The sequence below is a fragment of the Lissotriton helveticus genome, chromosome 3_2 (genome assembly GCF_964261635.1).
Source record: "Lissotriton helveticus chromosome 3_2, aLisHel1.1, whole genome shotgun sequence".
Taxonomy (NCBI): domain Eukaryota; kingdom Metazoa; phylum Chordata; class Amphibia; order Caudata; family Salamandridae; genus Lissotriton; species Lissotriton helveticus.
This window is the reverse complement of record NC_136062.1, coordinates 419,676,168-419,694,696: the sequence shown is the minus strand read 5'-3', so window position 1 is coordinate 419,694,696 and position 18,529 is coordinate 419,676,168.

Below are 18,529 nucleotides of genomic sequence, written 5' to 3'. Positions count from 1 at the left end.
CGGGAAAAAATATCATGATACAAAACTATTTTGATGATTTCTTTCAGGTAATATCACGGGCGAGCAAGATATAGTTAGTACAACTAACTATATCAGAGGAATTTCAATGGTTTTGTACGAGTAAAATATCCAGCTAACTATAACACCCCTAAAACCTATGGTTTTTTCAGTGAATTTCTAAGGTTTTTTAAATGCTAATTCCTAACTATATCAGGCCTGAAACCTATGGTTTTTACATTGAATTTCAAAGGTTTTTGTAAATGCTAATTCCTAACTACTTCAGGCCTGAAACCTATGGTTTTTACATTGAATTTCAAAGGTTTTTGTAAATGCTAATTCCTACCTACATCAGGCCTGAAACCTATGTTTTTTCAGTAAATTTCGAAGGTTTTGTAAATGACAATATTTACATGTATCGATTGTTATTTTTTTTATACTGATTTACTACATTTTTCAAACTATTATTTTTAGATATTTTATTTTTTAAATTACATTATAAATACATTATACATTACATTACAAAATATACTTTCTCAGAATGAATTACTTTAGTTTAAATACTTTGCAAATAGGCAATAAACGTTTAAGTACAGTAGTTACAGTTGTTGCAATGGGCAACACAATTTAAAACACAATGCAACATTGACCTCAATGTGAATTTCTAGGTATTTAGGTACTTTATGGATTAATTTTCTAACCACAGGACTGGATCCTAGATTCAGTCCTTGGACATCTCCTGTAAACGGTTGAGTAAAAGGGTTTTAGGTACAGTAGTGATTTTTAAGGAATATTATTGTATTTTAAAAGTTGACACTTAAAAAAAATTTCACATAGAATCAACGTCACTTTTTCTTACTCAGTGGTGGCTCCTGGATCCAGCACTGGTGCATCTCCTGTAAACAGTTGAAAGAATGTATTTAAGTCATACATGCTATTTTTAAGGAATATTTTTAGTTTGTGAAAATAGACACTTAGAAACTTTTCTGGTGAAAACCAGACAATGGAGTCTTATGGTAGGAAATACAAGTTACTGGTAAGTACGGTTAGAATTACTTTTTCGGGTTATTGCTAGGTTAAAAGATGCAGCACTGGGTTCTCTCCTGATTACAGGTGAGTAAATCGGAATTCGTTGTTCGGATGATTTTAGGTGAATATTTTAAAGTTCCAAAACTCCACACTTAGAAGAATTTCCAAGTGAAACCAGTCAATGTTAGCCTATGGAAGGAAATTCAAGTTACTGGTAAGTATGGTTAGAATTACTTTTGAGGATCAGTACTGGGCTCAAAGATGCAGCACTGAGGTCTCTCCTGATAACAGGTGAGAAAATCGGAATTCGTAGTACATCCAGTAAGTGCCACAGAGCTGCGTAGCAGAGAGATGTAAAAAGGGGCACGGCATGCACCACCTCTCTGCAACGCAGCACAGTGGCGCTTCCTGGGAGCACCTAGTGGACTACTTGTCCCCCATAGTCCCTCAGGTTTGTAGTTAAAAATTTTTCCCAACTTAAAACACGCCACAGGGAGTGTTTGCACACATCACGTCAGACCCCGTCCCTTCCCTTCACCACTGTGTAAACGCGCCTTGTCACCGGTCTAAGTTGAGAGATTAAGTCCCCTTCAATCCTAAGGATCCTTAAGGTAAAACTAGCCCACTTGTTACCTCCAGTAAGCACCACAGAGCTGCCTTGCAGAGAGGTGTAAAAAGGGGCGTTGCCTCTGAACACCTGCCTGCAACGCAGCTCCCTGGCACCTACTGGAAATACCTGTTAGGCTTTTTCATCGACCGGCGCCAAAGTTATTCCAAATAGAATGTTTCATATTTCCTATGGAAACTAGGTTCTAACTATATCTACCTACTGGCAGTTGCCAATAGGATATATATATATATATATATATATATATATATATATATATATATATATATATATATATATATATATATATATATATATATATATATATATATATATATATATATATATATATATATATATATATATGCAGACTCCCAATCACGAAAGAAAGGGCGGAGGCCGGAGGGGATTCAAAGGAAAGACCAGCTTTATTCGGCAGATTCAGCAAAGCAGTATTAAGGCGGATGCATTTCGGCTAGATGCCTTCCTCAGCGCCCTGCGTTGCGTGGTCAGCTTCAACAATTAGTCCCAGTGTTGCACCCCTTTGAGTATAGGTCCAGAGGCTCCTCCTCCTCCTAGCTCATTGAGCTCACCTGTTGCCTGCCGCAGTCTGACGCGAACTACAACTCCCAGAATGCACGGAGTCAGTGCATCCGGGTCGGTGGTGTGGGTGAGTAGTGAGGCTGTATACATGAGTCCGCCAACATCCACAGACCCCTCCTTTGGTCCCCTCGGTCCGCTGCTACCTCCCCGTCCCGGTAGACAAATAGGGCAGGGACAGCCATACAATACAGCGTCCTGTTGGAGGTACAATACCTCACGCCACCCGTACTGTACCGGGCTTGAAGGTGGACTGAAGGTGGACACTGCAACTCCCGGTCCCCCGGCCGTAACTTCGCTGAGCCCAGCGACGCTGTGCCAGTAAATGTCCAGGTCACTATATATATATATAGACACACCGACGAAGGCTCACGCCGAAACGCGTCTGTGCCTCTTTTCCCTACAATAAAATCACCGTGAATCAGCAAGCTACTCGAGTGCTGCTACTTTTTCCTATCGAACTGGGGAGAAGTTTGAGCGTCATATATATATATATATATATATATATATATATATATATATTCATTGAAAAAACCATAGGTTATAGACCATATATAGTTAGGAATTAGCATTTACAAAACCTTGAAAATTCACTGAAAAAACCATAGGTTATACACCATATATAGTTAGGAATTAGCATTTAAAAAACCTTATTTTACTCACACAAAACCATTGAAATTCCATATATAGTTAGTTGTACTAACTATATATCGCGCACCCGCAATCCACTGCTGATCATGTCACATATTACATCATTCATGACATGGTCAGTGACATCACTGATGACATCACTGATGACATCTCAAATGACATCACTGATGACATCACTGATGACATCTCAAATGACATCACTGATGACATCACTTTTTTAAATGCTAATTCCTAACTATATATGGTGTATAACCTATGGTTTTTTCAGTGAATTTTCAAGGTTTTGTAAATGCTAATTCCTAACTATATATGGTCTATAACCTATGGTTTTTTCAATGAATTTCATTGGTTTTTTAAAAGCTAATATCTATAGCTGTAAAATTTATTCTTCTTTAAATCCAAAAATATATTTTATATGTTTATTAATAATTTTTTTTAAATATTTTTTTTGTTTCGCTCCCGGTCCGCGAACCGGGAAGCTTCCCGTTAGCTCAATTTGATTCCACGATCCGGTCCGCGAACCGGCAAGAAATCAACATAGTGACGGTATCGCGTTGCCGCGTAATGCGTCTTATGACGTACTGCGTTAGCGCACCCGGAAGTGCCCCGGGGCGCGGACCGAGGCGCGAAACGCAACTCCCCGGAAGCGATCCGCGGCGCGAAAGCGCGACGTATCGCGTTGACGCGAAATGCGTCTTGTGACGTATCGCGTTAGCGCACCCGGAAGTGTCCCGGGGCGCAGACCGCGGCACGAAGGGGAGCGACCCGGAAGCTAACCGGGGAGCGTTCCGCAGCGCGTAACATGAGCGTGAGAGGTCATGTGACTTGTTAATAAAACTTTTCATTGGTTCATTTCACTTTTAGTTTCATAATTATGGAAGGCTAGGTCAGGTGACCTAAAAATAACACTTTTCATTGGTTGAGAAGTATTGTTTTTTCCAAATGATGAAAACCACTCCTTCTTTCCTCACTCTGACTTTCATTATTGTGAGAGGAAGACCTATTTTGCTTGTTGGAAGACCTATTTTGCTTCTGTGAAAATGGCTTCATTGATTGCTTCAGCTGGTGGACCCCCACCACCACCTCCACCTCCTCATGGGAAGAGAGGACCACCTCCCCAGGTTGTTACCAACACTGAGGAGGAAGATGAAGAAATGGATGAGGAGGGAGAACAACCACAATTCCTGGAAGAGTTGCCCCGGGTTTCAAGAAAGAAAGCCAGTTTCATCTGGCAGTTTTTTTCCATCCCTCCTGGCCAAAAAAAGGTCAATGCCAGGTACGCAACATGCCTCATATGCAAGGAACAATTGTCCAGAGGGACGGACAAAAAATACAGTTATGGTAATCACACCATGCATAGGCACATGACGAGGAAACATCCCCTAAATTACAGCCGGGCGGAATTAAGGGATATGATGGACAATCCTAGACCAACTCCTGTGGCGAGACCAACAACATCGGTTTCTTTAACACCAGAGGAGGCACGGGAAACTGTGCCAAATATCCAACCAAATTTTGGGCATATGATACATTTATGTATGCACTGTCTTGCATTATTAGCTTGTGGCAACATGAGCATCAATGCACTCAACCTTGCATATGAACACCATGATTGCCCTAACCGCCCCCAGTAATTTTTTTTTGCTCCTGTTGAGCCCTTTTCAACGCCTGTTTTTTGTTGTTTCCCCCCCCCCAAAAAAACCAAAAAAAATATAAAATCGTTCAAAAAATACAAAAAAAACAAAAAATGTTCAAAAAAAATAAATAAATAAATAAAACAACAAAAATATAAAAAAAAAAGTTATTTTCAGAACTACCTTCCCTTTCAAAAAAAATTGCTACAATGTTTAGCACTCTGGCAAGCTCTATTTCTTTTGGTTCGCTCCCGGGTTAGCTTCCCGGTACGCGGACCGGGAGCTAACCAAAAAAATTTTTTTTTTTTTTTAAAAAGTGTAAGTATAAGGAAAGTAAACAGAGAGTGATGTTAAAAGAAAGACAGCTATAGGGAGTAAAGAAGAGATACTGTTTAATAGATCTATTTACCGAAGAAAAGACAGAAGAGGGTATAATTGTGAAAAACAAAATAGATAACGAAGTGAAAGAAAAACAAGCATTGGCATAGCCAATAGGTCTCGCCTTTGGGACCTTCTAAGTATTTAGTTATGCAGCATAATATCCTTGGTGCAGCAACATCAACTGTTGCATGGCTAAACACGTATAAGGTCCCAAAGGCGAGACCTATTGTCTATGCCAATGCTTGTTTCTTAAGTAGAATTCCAATACGTCTGACTCTTCCATGTGAAAAGATCTTATCTTGTGCTCTAAAGATTGCTAAAGTCTCGACAGAGAACAGGCTAGGCTGTAAGTAGGGTAAATTGCGCTTGGTGATCTGTTTGAGGGAGCGTCTGCTTTGCCGGGTGTCTTTGGAGATCAATTTTGATTGTTATACTGGACAATGTTACTTTTATTGGTCCAGTAGACAATTAAACTGCTGCATGACCACACTGTGTGATCCTGGGCACACTCTACAAATCCTACCTACCATCCAGCGGCTGAAGTGCAAATTGTAAAACCTGATAGCTGGGCACAATTACAGTGTCATTGCAGGCACACCCTGTGTGATCTTGGACATTTATCACATCTCAAAGTACTTTTAAATGCTTGAGCTTGGGATAAACCCTAGAAAAATACTCTCATGCATTTGACCTACCCAGGTGTTTGCTGCTACATGCTTGATAAGAAATAATGCAACACACAATTGCAACTTCTATGCCCCTTCCAAATAAACACTAGAAATCAGAGTTGTAATTAGTCTCTAGAATGAGTAAGATGCCCTCCAGCCTCCACTTGAAAGCAGGGGTGTATAGTTTGAGGGGAGTGAGGGGGGGGGGCGAGGGAGGCATGCAATACTTTAACGCAGGTAAAAGTGTCCAAAGTCACACCATCTGCCCACTAAAGAGCGGCTCGCAGTGGCCGGCTGGCCCGGCTGATTAGGGGAGCTGTTGGTGCCGAGCCTGGTGGGGCAGGTGCCAGCTGTGCTCTGCCGGGCTGCAGGCAGCTCAGTTATTAGGCAGCTGGTGGCGTGGGGACCACTGCTATTCCGTCTGTAATGTGCCCGAGCCTCCCGGCAGGCAGAGGGATCACAAGAGCGACCGCTCCCACCCTCGGAGGCTAATTAATTGGCAGAACAACAGCTATAGGAGGGAGCCCTGTGCTGGCACCTTCTGAGTGTATGAGCTAAAGGCAGGTGGTTGAGTGTTTCAAATGCCTCTCAGACTACAAAACTCAGCGAATGCTATGTCCAAATCTGAAATTAGGAGTGCTCGTGTGCACGTGCCTAGGTATATCTATCTAAGTGTGTGTGCTTCATAGTAATAGTCTATGTGTCACTGCATCTTAGACTGTGTGCCACTTTAAGCATGTAACAGTGTGAGGGTATGCACTACTGCGCTTGTGAGTCACGCTGTTTGCGAGTGGGTTTGTACCTGACAATTACTGACCTTGCAGTTGTGTGTGACTCACTCTGTGTTTGTGCCATTTTATGCGTGTGCATTTAACCTTGAGTGCCTGTGTATGTGGAGCGTGATGTACTGCGTGTGTGTGCGCGTATGTGTACAGCGAGTTACTGTATGTGGCCTACTGTGAGTGTGCGTGTGTGAGCCACTGTGTTTGTGTGCGTGTCTCACGCTGTGCTGTGTATCTATCTATGTTTGTTAGTGTGTGTGTGCTGCTGTGTAGGTACCACTGTATGTGTAAGCGGGTGCTGGAGTGTATAGACAAACACACGTGAATCCTCAGTTTGTATGCAATGTACGTCACACGTAATTTACGGTCCTGTTCCGCTTTATTTTATTTTGATTGCAGTATAAAAAATGCTTGTTTATATTAGACTGGGGAATACAAACAGGAATCTAGTCTTCAAAGGGAGAGCTGCATGCCAATGTAGAACAAGCACCGGCCAGCTTATAACCCTACTCTGCGATGCTCTTGACTCCCATGCCATTGTTCACCATTTGAATGAAGTCATGACCCCGCCTACCGAGCGGGGTAAGAAATGCTGTTCACAAGTGTGGTTGTAGCTCTCTGGGCACTTAAATATGTTGCAGCTGTCACGTTACTTAAAAACATTGTGAGAGCCTAAGTAAAACTAGAGTGAATTATCGCACGGCATTTTATGTACAGCCCTAATGTAAATAACATAGGGGCATATTATCAACATAGGCAATAAAAGTTTTGCAGCTTTTATCGGCAGAAATGTGTCGCTAAAGCTGCTTTTGCGGCAGAAAACTGCCGCTAAAGACGCTTTTGCACCAGTTTTCTGCCAATAAAAAGAGCAATAATTTTATTGGCTGTATTCATAATATGCCCCTTAGTGTGCTTCAACTACACAGAGAAAGCATTATGAACAAATAGTGATACAGTGATCAGTCAAAGACACTAAGAGTAATAGAGACGGAGTGAGTGAACAAGAGTGAGGAACTATGAGAAGAGAGGGACTGAGAAAAAGAGTGGAAGGAGTTGAGTAAGTAGGTAATAGAGAAAGGAATGAGGGAAGTAGCAAAGGCAGGAAACTGAGGATTAAAGAAATGAAGCAGTGGAACTAATAGTAGTTCAATGTGATAGAAATGTAACGAAAAGAGTACAAAATATTTACCTTATAATTGTCGTTAAATTACTCACTTTTTGTTTTTATACTTTCAATCTGTGAAAGAGAGAACAAACATTTGAAAAATATAAAAACATGTATTAAAAAATTACAAAAGACAAGGGCAAAGATTGAAGGACAAACAGTTTTTCAACAACTTTGACACTTACAGAAGCTACACAGTCCTAAAGATATACATTTTAAACTAACAGTATCTTGATGCAGATGAAGTGAGGCCTATCTTAAAACATGGTGCATATTTTGCATTGCTGTTGTTTCAGAAAAGTGTTGCAAGACACTAAAATTTTAAATGATTACTTCAGGATGCCAATAAGATGTCTACTATCCAGAGTTTTGTTTCAGGTGAGGCCTACTCAGGGTTGCAGATGAAATTTCGAGTTGTTGAAGAGAATAGAGGACATAATACATGTGAAGGTCTACCAATGAAGTGAGTCATGTCCACTGCAATCTTCAACAAAGTCCAAACCTCCTATGTTTCCCTGGACAGACCTAAACTTGATCTGCACAATGTGATTCGTAATGATAGGAAACACAGGTGATGTAATTGAAATACATGCAATTTATTTTGCTCATTTCACAATCACATCACTTGTGTTTCCTTTGCTTAGGTATCTCATTGTGCAGATGTAGTCTAGCATATGAAAGAATACGCAGAAGTGCAGCACTGCATGCAACAACTTTGACACTTACAGAAGCCTCACCTTCTCCATGCCTCCTACACAGTTCTACATATACATCATAAATGCAAACAGTACAGAATTAATTATACATGTTAAATGGTTTATTTTTGCTGTTCTCAGAATGTATCACAATTCACTAAAAACAGTGACTTGAAGGTATTCATCATGTAACAGCGGGGAAAAAAAACCACAATCAAAATGATTGTGTTTAAAAAACCCATACAACATCAGAAATCAAAATTCAGAACTCCTTAAAGTTAACTTACTTTCCATGACGTCCAAGGATGTCCTATGAACAGCTTACACTCTTTTGTGCTGTTATTACTTTCAGCCCGCCACTTTCTGAAAGAAAATCTCCATCGTTTTTAAAAACACGTTAAATGCAATAAATGACTTCTTGCTCTCTACCACAATTTTCCACAAGGCCAAATCTAGTCAGAGCCATTTATAACTCTTGGATTTCTTGTAAGCCAATCCCGTCATTTGGCATTTCCGCAACTTTCAGAATTAAAATGTTGAAGATCATTTTCACAATCCTGGAATAGTAATATCTTCCCCTTCTTGCTCAGTCATGTTCTACTTTTCCTATGACACTGCTACAAGCAGACTTACACTACCTCTATGACTACTACAATTATTTAATTCTCTACATCACTTTTAATCACAAAGCAATGTAAAACAGTAGACAGCATTGCAGACTTACATTCCCTCTACTCCATGTTTTGATTGGCTGCTTCAATTAGCTTATAAAAAGAAACAGTTTTTCTGAACTCATTCAAAGTGCACTTATTTCTCCATGATGTCCAGTCTTATGGTTAGAAGTTATGTCTCTGAACTACACTTATCCTCAAGGCCAAATAGTGTAGGAGCCATTAGAACTTCTTGAAATTCCACAGAGCACATCCTGAGATTATTTCCCTAAAATTTTGGTTTTAAAAACACCAGGTAAGAGTTTTTAAGGTAATACGGCAATTTTTTTTTGAAAATTAAAACAGAATCATTGCAGAATAACCAGCCATTTCTATACTTTAAATAAGCTGTGTAATGTCCTGATGTTATTGAAGGGCCGTCATGATATATAATTGCTGCAGTTACAAAAGTCCTTCCGTATATTGACAACTGCGAAGCTACAACATTTTTTATTAAAGTTGTCAATTTTGTTCCATCAGGCCTACATCGTTGGAACATTAAAATGACGTACTGGCCATATGTTCGTATAAATAATGTGGACATCATTTCAGATTTACATTGGCTACACTCCATGTTGTAATCAGCTGCTTTTACTAGCTTATTAAAGGAGACTGATTTACTGTCTGGCAAAGTTAAATATATAAATCTTTCTGAGTCTACACTAGTAGTACTTGATACCATACAGTTCTCGCAGTCATGCTGCCATTGATAAGAAAGCCCAAACAGCTGATCTACATCTACACCTTCAGCATGTAATACATCAAGCATATACATTAAAAACTCCTGACAATCTTGCTGAATATTTTGAGAGAATTGTGTTTGGCCTGAACATCTGTCTAACAGATTTCGAATTTCAGACACACTTTCTATGTTTCTTCTATCAGTGGTACATTTCTCTAACACAGAATTTAACAAACTGCAAAATCTTTGATCAGAATTGACCACAATCTCTTCTTTTACATTTTTTAGAGAAAACAAAACATTAATCACTACATTAGCATAGCAGTTGACACCAGAACTGTTTTCAAACTGAAAACCAACAACATCTTCAACAGAATCCTTTTTGTTTCTGCTTGTAATTTTAGGTTCATTGACTTTTTGTCTTTTTGCTACAACCTCCCCAGTATTGTTCTCATTTCTTCGTTTCCGGCCTACCACACGTTTCTCAAACAAAGGATACTGAGGCAAATGTGGCGCATACTCTCTTCTTAACCTATTGTATTCCTTAACACAATCTAGATCCGCACAAATGTTTGTGACATCACACTCAATCAAGTACAATCCCGATAAAGTTCTAACTCGTGACAATGCCACATATGCCATACCCTCCTTGAACACAGAACTGCCAATATTCACCAATGCACTGTCTACACTTAAACCTTGCGATTTATGGATTGTCACCGCATATGCCAAGCAAACAGGAAACTGCTTACGGCGAACATATAAGTCTTTTACAAGCAAAAATCTAGCAGAACAACGAGCAATAAGCTGTACTTCCTCAATGCCATCAAATTTAATTTTTAAAAATTCAATTCCATCTCTATTTCTGTATTTTACAAAATCAACAACATTACCCATTGATCCATTTACCAGACCTCTTTCAACATGTAAATTCCTTCTTAAAATTATACGGCAGTTCAAGCACACATTCAGAGTCTTTTCAAAACCTGCAGTTTTAGATATACTCTTCTCTAATGAATCCAATTTTGTTTTCAGATTCTCAGACAAAATAATTGTTGATCCCATATGCTCTACTCTATCAATAGCTTCCAGTTTCACAATCTCTTGCTTTTCTAAATGCAACATTTTGTTGTTAAATTTGGCACATTCTGCAAGAGTTGGCATCAAACATATTCCAGATTTCTTCTCAGTAATTTTCTGAAAAATATTCTCAGGCACAACATCTTGTTCTGGATATAAATTTGACAGTAATCGTGCATGTAAAGCTTCTTTCCCATGCTCGGTCACTTTTCCAATTCTAACATCTTGTAGAATAGTCTTGTAAACTTCATCCTTCGCCTGACGCATATTTTCATGCAGTTCAGCATAATTGAAGTTTAACCATATATTGACGTTGCCAATGCTGCCTAGGCACTTCCTGGTATCTTCATGCGTGAGCATTTTGAACACAGGTTGCCCTTTCACTGGTGTCAGCTGCAGAAGATCTCCGAAAACAATGATGTGTTTGCCACCAAATAACACATCATACTCTGTTTTGAGAACTTCTTGCATCCTCAAATGCACAAAGGCAAGCATGACATTGGAAACCATGCTTACTTCGTCAATGATAAGAAGTTTCATTTTCCTCAAGATTCTTGAAACTTCAAAACAAGCATCTCCAGATAGCTTGTGATATTGTAATTTGTTGTCATGCTCCACTGGCAGCATCAGTAAACGATGTAAAGTAATCCCTTTAATATTATGTGCTGCCAGTCCAGTTGGAGCAGTGACAACACAAGACAGCGATGACTCTGTCCTTTCCTGCAAATAGCATGAAATTGCTTTAATGAGGAAACTTTTTCCAGTTCCCGCTTCTCCACTCACGTACAGTCGGACAGGCTTCAACGACGTACATGAGCACTCTTTCTTATCATGACTTAATCCATGATCAATTTGCATGGTAACTTCGTCATATATTTTCCTCTGCTCAACGTTGAGTTGTCTTTCCAACTCTTCTAAGTTAACCGCATCCTCTTGAGCATGTGCCATGGCTCTTTCCACTTCATTCATAGCAGTGGCAGCTTCATTTTCGATAACAGGTCCTCCTAGTGGATCCTGACTCAATGAAGCAGAACTCTGACTGTCCTGAGAACTGTCTCTGGCAATCTCGGCTGCAATCGTTGCTTCCTGCTCAATTTCCGCATTCCTCATTTCTACATATTTGGGAAAAGCAGGACATTCTATGGTCTCCTTGGCGGCATTGAAAGAGTCTTCGTAACAGAGGAAATCTCCAAGCAGTTCCTCTTCTGCACGCCAAGGCTTGAAAAGTTGCAAAAGTGCTAAATAGAAAAACTCCTTTTTTTCAGGAGATTCGCCACTCAATTTTCGATAGTTTACCAAGTGGCATTTTCTTTGCTTGACCAGACATCCCTCACTTCCTATTACAGCATACACTCCTTTCTCAGTATCTTCTTTGATGTTCCTCTTGAATATGTAATTTTGCAGAACCTCATACAGACAAACATTCTCGAGGTGACTGCTTCGATTTGGATAATATGTATCCAACATGTTTGTCTTCAAAATGTCGGTACTGTTTGGCTCCTTTTCCGCCAAATACTCAATTTCCCGCACAGGTTTGAGAACTCGATTACGCGTTGCAGCAAGACCAAGACTCGCCCAAACGATACTCCTGGACTTGGCTTAGAGACTTGCTGAAGACAACCGGTCAGAACATTCGTACGCTCCGATTTCTCGATGCGACAACATCTTCAGACTGAAACTGTACAACTTCTTGCTGAGGCTCTTTTCATGGGAAATGTCCTCCCACATATCCTTCAATTCTGTCTTCTCTTTTTTGGTGATGTAAGACGTCACATACCGAGCCACAGCCATACAGTTATCAGCCACAAACTGTATATCCATGTTAGCATTCCACATGGACAAAATCACCGGGTTGTAGTCGTTGATGTACTTGGACTCTTCGTTCCTCTTCAAATTGTAAGTGTTTTTAGGTGATTTCTTCATGACATTGTGTCGCAGCGAAGACATCAAACTGTTTACTCTTCCTTTAGAAATCACCGGTCGTGGAAAGCCGAAACGACATTTAGTGTAGAACTTGTCTTTGTTTCGGAATTTACGACGGCAGTACTTTCCACATCGATGGCTTTGGAAACGCAGAACTTTTTCTCTTAGGCTTTTCTTCTCCTTTGCGTTTGGAACAGCACACGTAGAATACTGTTGGATGAAACTCATCACTGAGTCTTCTGGATCCGTTCCAAATTTAGGTGCATCCTTGATCCACAGCAACATATGTATATGAGGAGCACCTCTTGCTTGGTACTCCTTTCTCCAGAAGAAATCCAACACCTCTCCAAGAGGTGGATTCTTCTTATTCATGATGAAAGACATCATAGCTTCAAATCTATGATTGAAGTACCTACATACATTGACTGGATCCAAAGAGCACAGTTCTCCGGGTGTCTTGAATTCGATGTTATCTACGTTAGCATTTGCCTCTCGTAGAAATTCAAGTAAGTCTTCCCAGCCATACTCGGCACAGCTCAGAGTGAGGTACCATGTGGGAGTACCTAAGTTCCTCAGCATACATTTTAAATCACCATGACGACGGTACCAGTACTCATTAGTACCACGCTGACACGCCATGAGATTAATCAGGTGAGAATCCAAAATACTATCTTGGACATTGACTTTATCCATAAAGTCACTTGCCGAGATGTTTTGCATGTGTATACCACTTTTCAAGATGTGGTTCACTGCATATGACAGTCCAGACAGATCGCTTTCAAACAGGAGGTGAAACAAATAAGGAATGCATTGTCGAAACCTAGCATCTCCTGCATACAATCGCAAAGTCCGGTATTCAGAAGCAGGAATTTGATGAGGTCGCTCATCATATCTTCCTCCCTGACCTGTTGGAAAAAGCTGTGGGAAACACCGAGCTTCCAAACTTTCCTCCCAAACACTAATGGGACTCCCTTTGGCTTGTTTCATTTGAAACAACTCAATAGCATTCCCCATGACTTCCTTGGAATGCAAAGGATGAACACTATAATGTTCATATATTTCTTCACTAGTAGAGGGTTCTACTTTCTCAATTTGACCAGCACACAAATCGCTATCCTCTTCCTCACTTACTTCCTCTTCTGCAACATATACATTCTTATAGTATTTATTATTTTTTTTCAAATACAATGTTGCCTTTTTGACTTTCCTAACATCTACTAAATCTTGCCATATTTTCTTATTCTTTGTCGGAACCCCATTAACTAAGATAACCAGAGGTTCCTCTTCCACTTTTTCTACTCCAATTGTGTTAATGTTTTTCTTCAAATCTAGAGGCAAATAAACAACTCTTCCCTTTAATCCTCTCTGTAAATCTGATGGAGGCAATTTCCCTGTCTTTGGCTCCATTCTTACAATAGCCTGAAAGGGATGGATACTTTGAATCAAAATAGATTCATAAGTATTTAAATCCTTCAATTCAGAAGGAATCTCAACCAATTCCAGATTATTATGAACTGCTCTAGCAGGCATCTGGTTTTGATTTAATTTGCAACAACAATAAGTACACACACGTTGATCCAATCCCAAATCAAAACAATTTTCTACCATCAAGTATGTTGCAAAATCCTTCCATTCACTATTATTTTCCCTTTCACTTTTTGCATATAAATCCACTAACTTAGTCTGATTCTTATAATAAGTGCGTCGACAACACACACAAGTGAAATTAGGCCTCTCACTTGATTTCACCTCAAACGTCGCAATTTCCCTCTGGAAATTATCTGTACTGGAAACCTGTACACTATCTTCCACATGACCCTCTTCTTCTTGCTCAATTTCAACATTCTCCTCTTTACTTCCAAAGTAACAATACTCAATTTCTTCACATATATTCTTCACATCTATTTCAGAACCATGCAAAAGAGCAGCGCATAATTGTTTCAGCATAATTGCTGGACTCTTAGCATAATACAACATTCTAACTAATTTCCTCACTTTGTTATGATGCACTGCTAGCATCCTGAAATGATGAAAAACACTCTGGCATACTCTCCTGGAAAGACAAGCCAGTGAATGACCATGCAAACCTGTCACTTCTCTTACTCTGCAAGGATCTAATTCTTGCAACAACATCATTTTCTGCTTCAAACTTTTTTTATTAAATGACCGTACAAAATCACAAAGCAAATTGATGGAATCCTGTCGCACACTGCAAATACTACTACACGTCCAGGTGTACACAGGACCCTTAGCACGTCTTCCTAAAACCTCATTACCTAACACCTCTTCTGCCTCTGTTGTCACAAGTTTTTCTTTTTCAACTGGACAACCATCTTTCACTTCATAAGCACGACCACTGGTGTCAACTGCATGCACCAAATCATTATCCTGGAAATAACTCTCCTCATTAAAAAATGCCTCACAGCTTGAACTATGCATCCATTCTCCAGAAAAAACTTCACAAAAATTACTACGATTAACTATTCTCTTCCATCTACTATTTCTTTTGAAATCAAAAATTGCCTTGTTTAGCTTCCTAATTCTATTGATTATCAAAATAAATAACTTACGTTTAATTTCAAATGCCTGATCAATAACTTTCTCAACTTTTTTTTTTCTCTTATAAAAAACTAGTTTCTGTTGACCTTTCTTAATATTTTTTAACAAATTGCCAATTATCCTGTTCCGGAACATTCGTTTACGAATCTCCCTAAACTGTTGTTTCCTTCTACTATCATGCACAGATTTATCTCTTGCTCTAGCAGTAACATTTTTCATTGTCCTTTCCTTTCCATTTGATTTCCTTCTCGTTTTATGGACTGAAACATTTTCTGTAGTAATATTTTTTTTACTACAAATATTTCTTATGAAATATTTAGAGCTCTTACCCGGTGCTTTCTTCGTGGCTTGAGAAATCTTTTTGTTAGAGGACTGCTGCGTTTTTTTTTTCACCTGCTGTCTTTGACGTTTTGCAGCCTTTATCTGTCTTTCTATTGTAGGCATGGTTAAATCTTGAAATGATCTGCAGTTGAATCTGTGGAAAAATATAATAAAAAATGTTATTAACCATTATTACCAAACAGTAAATCAGTAACAGTGATCAAAAACTTAACACACTACTTGACATTTTAATTAGAAGATTTTTTAGTCGTTGGCAAATTTACAATACAGAAATACCAGAAAAGAAATGACATTTATATTTATGTTACCTATGCTATTTTATATGTGAATCTGATCTAATTTTATGAGCATATTTTAATATTTTATTGAAGACACTACACATAACCTGTTTTTGAAGGTGTCTTTATTTTTAAATTAAACGGTTTACCTTTTTACTTTTTATTAATTATAAATTTTAAAAATAAATGTTTATATTTCCAAAGGCTCAAGCAGGTCAGCTTCCCATCCTATATCATATAATTCGGACGAATCTGCATCCTCATCACGCTCTTCTTCATCCTCAGGATTTAAATCATCCAAAGGATCAACATCCACTGATGTTTCAATGATGAGGTCAAAATCAACTGATTGCAGATTGTCGCTCATGTTGAGGTTGTCTTTATCTTTAAAGAAAGATAACAACAATGAGATGTTGCAGAGTAAGAGACAAATCTCAGAGATTATAATAGTAAAATTGTTTAACAAGATTAACATTTTGCAGCTATTATTTAGCCATGTCCAGCGATGCTGAGCAGGTGAAGCCTATGTCTAATTTTTCACTGAACAGGACTCATCTCTTCTTAACCTTGGATAAGCCTCACCGACTCTGTGTCCCCTGCACATACTTAAATGTAAAGGGGCAGATTTATGTTAAATGGCACATCCCCAGGCATGCACCAGTTAACGTGCACCACTGCTCTGCCACCCATGGTGTGCCGCATTTACAATCAGATAGGAGAAAGCTGCGTCAAAACCCTGCGCCTGCTTGAAGCTGGCATAGGTCTTGATGCAGCATTGTGGAGATGGGGCACCCCTGAGCCTTGCTGGAGCTGCATCGCACTTGCGATACAACTCCAGCAATGCGCCACCTTTACGGCACAGATGCATCACGCATCTGTGCCGTTTTTGCCCCATGCTGCGCCGCATTTTAAATGCAGCACACCATGGGTGGCGGAACAGCGGCGCAGGATGACTGGCACATCCCTGGTGATGCGCCAGTCATCATAAATCTATCCCTAAGCTTCTTATCTTGTTAGAGATGAACTGCCATATGTATCATCAAAATATTTTACATTTTCTAAATAGCGAATTTTAAGGAATAAATAGCGATTCTTTACCATTCCTAATTTGCGATGAGCAAATTGCTAATTGCAAGTTACCCATTCATTTTCATGGGCTAGGAGGCTCATAGGAATGAAGGTTTAATTTGCGATTAGCAATTTGCTCATCACAAATTAGGAATTTTTCCAAGGGTGCAGGGGTGTCTCAAGAACACCCTGCTGCACCCCTGAAAAAGAAATTTGGGGGCATATGGCACACATACATGCCCTAAGGGCATGTGTTGGCGTCATATGGCACCTTTTGTTTTTTTGAAAAAAAGCTTTTTGAAAAGAATTCACAAATTACCACCAATTTACCACAATAGTTTCCAAATCCTTAATGTCATTTTTTACATCGTTTTTGTTTGATACATTGCATTTAAGTAGTCACAAAATTTGCAAATCCTTCAGTGCAATTGCAAAATAAGGAATAGCAAATTTTGCTACTCCTTATTTTGCATCAAACTTGTTTGATACATACCATTTGTCTAATTAACATTCGCAAAGGCCAAAATTCGTAGAATTTTGATCTTTGCGAATGCTAATTAGCTTGATACATATGGCCCCAAGTGAGGCCTGTCTTGCGACATGGTGCATCTTTTGCATCACTGCTGCATCGGTTTCATGTGGTACGTTTTTTTTACACCATGACATATCTGCCTAAATGCATCAATTTGTAATGTTGTCGCCTCATAGCAAATCTTTTGCACCACCGCTGCATCATAAAAGTGACGCACAGTGGCACAAAAGAGGCATACACCTATCATAAATCTGTCCCTAGCATTTTAAATGATTAATCCAGGATGACGATAAAGTGTGTCCTATCCAGAGGTTTGTTTAAGGTGAGGCCTACTCAGGATTGCAGATTAAAGTTACGCTTGATGACGAATACTGAGGAGATAATACATGTAAAGGCCTACCAATGAAGTAAGTAATGTGCACTTTATTGCGCCAGTCATCATAAATGTATCCCTAAGCTTCTTATCTTGTTACAGATGAACCACCATATGTACCATCAAACTATTTTGCATTTCCTAAATAGCAAATTTTAAGGAATAAATAGCAATTCTTTACTATTCCTAATTTGCAATGAGCAAATTGCTAATTGCAAATTACCCATTCATTTCCATGGGCTAGGAGGCTCATAGGAATGAAGGTTGCAATTTGTGATTAGCAATTAGCTCATCACAAAATAGGATTTTTTTCAAGCATGCAGGGGTATCTAAAGAACACCCTGCTGCACCCCTGAAAAAGAAATTTGGGGGCATATGGCACACCTACATGCCCTAAGGGCATGTATGGGCGTCATATGGGACCTTTTGTTTTTTAGAAAAAAATGCTTTTTGAAAAGAATTCGCAAATTACCACAAACTAGAAGTTGGTGGTACTTTCCAAATCCTTAATATCATTTTTTACATATTTTTTGTTTGATACATTGCATTTAAGGAATCGCAAATTTTGAATTAATGACATTTTAAGTCATTTCCACATGTGCAGTGTTTTCAAATTATGATTTGAAAATCGTTTTTGGGGAAAAGTAATGGTTTGCAAATTTATGACAAGGACATAATGGTGTATGCTTCTCTATAAGGCATTTCAGTGTCTCTGATGTCATTTTTCCCATATTACATTATAAGACCTTTCCCCATGGAGCACATTCCTTGTA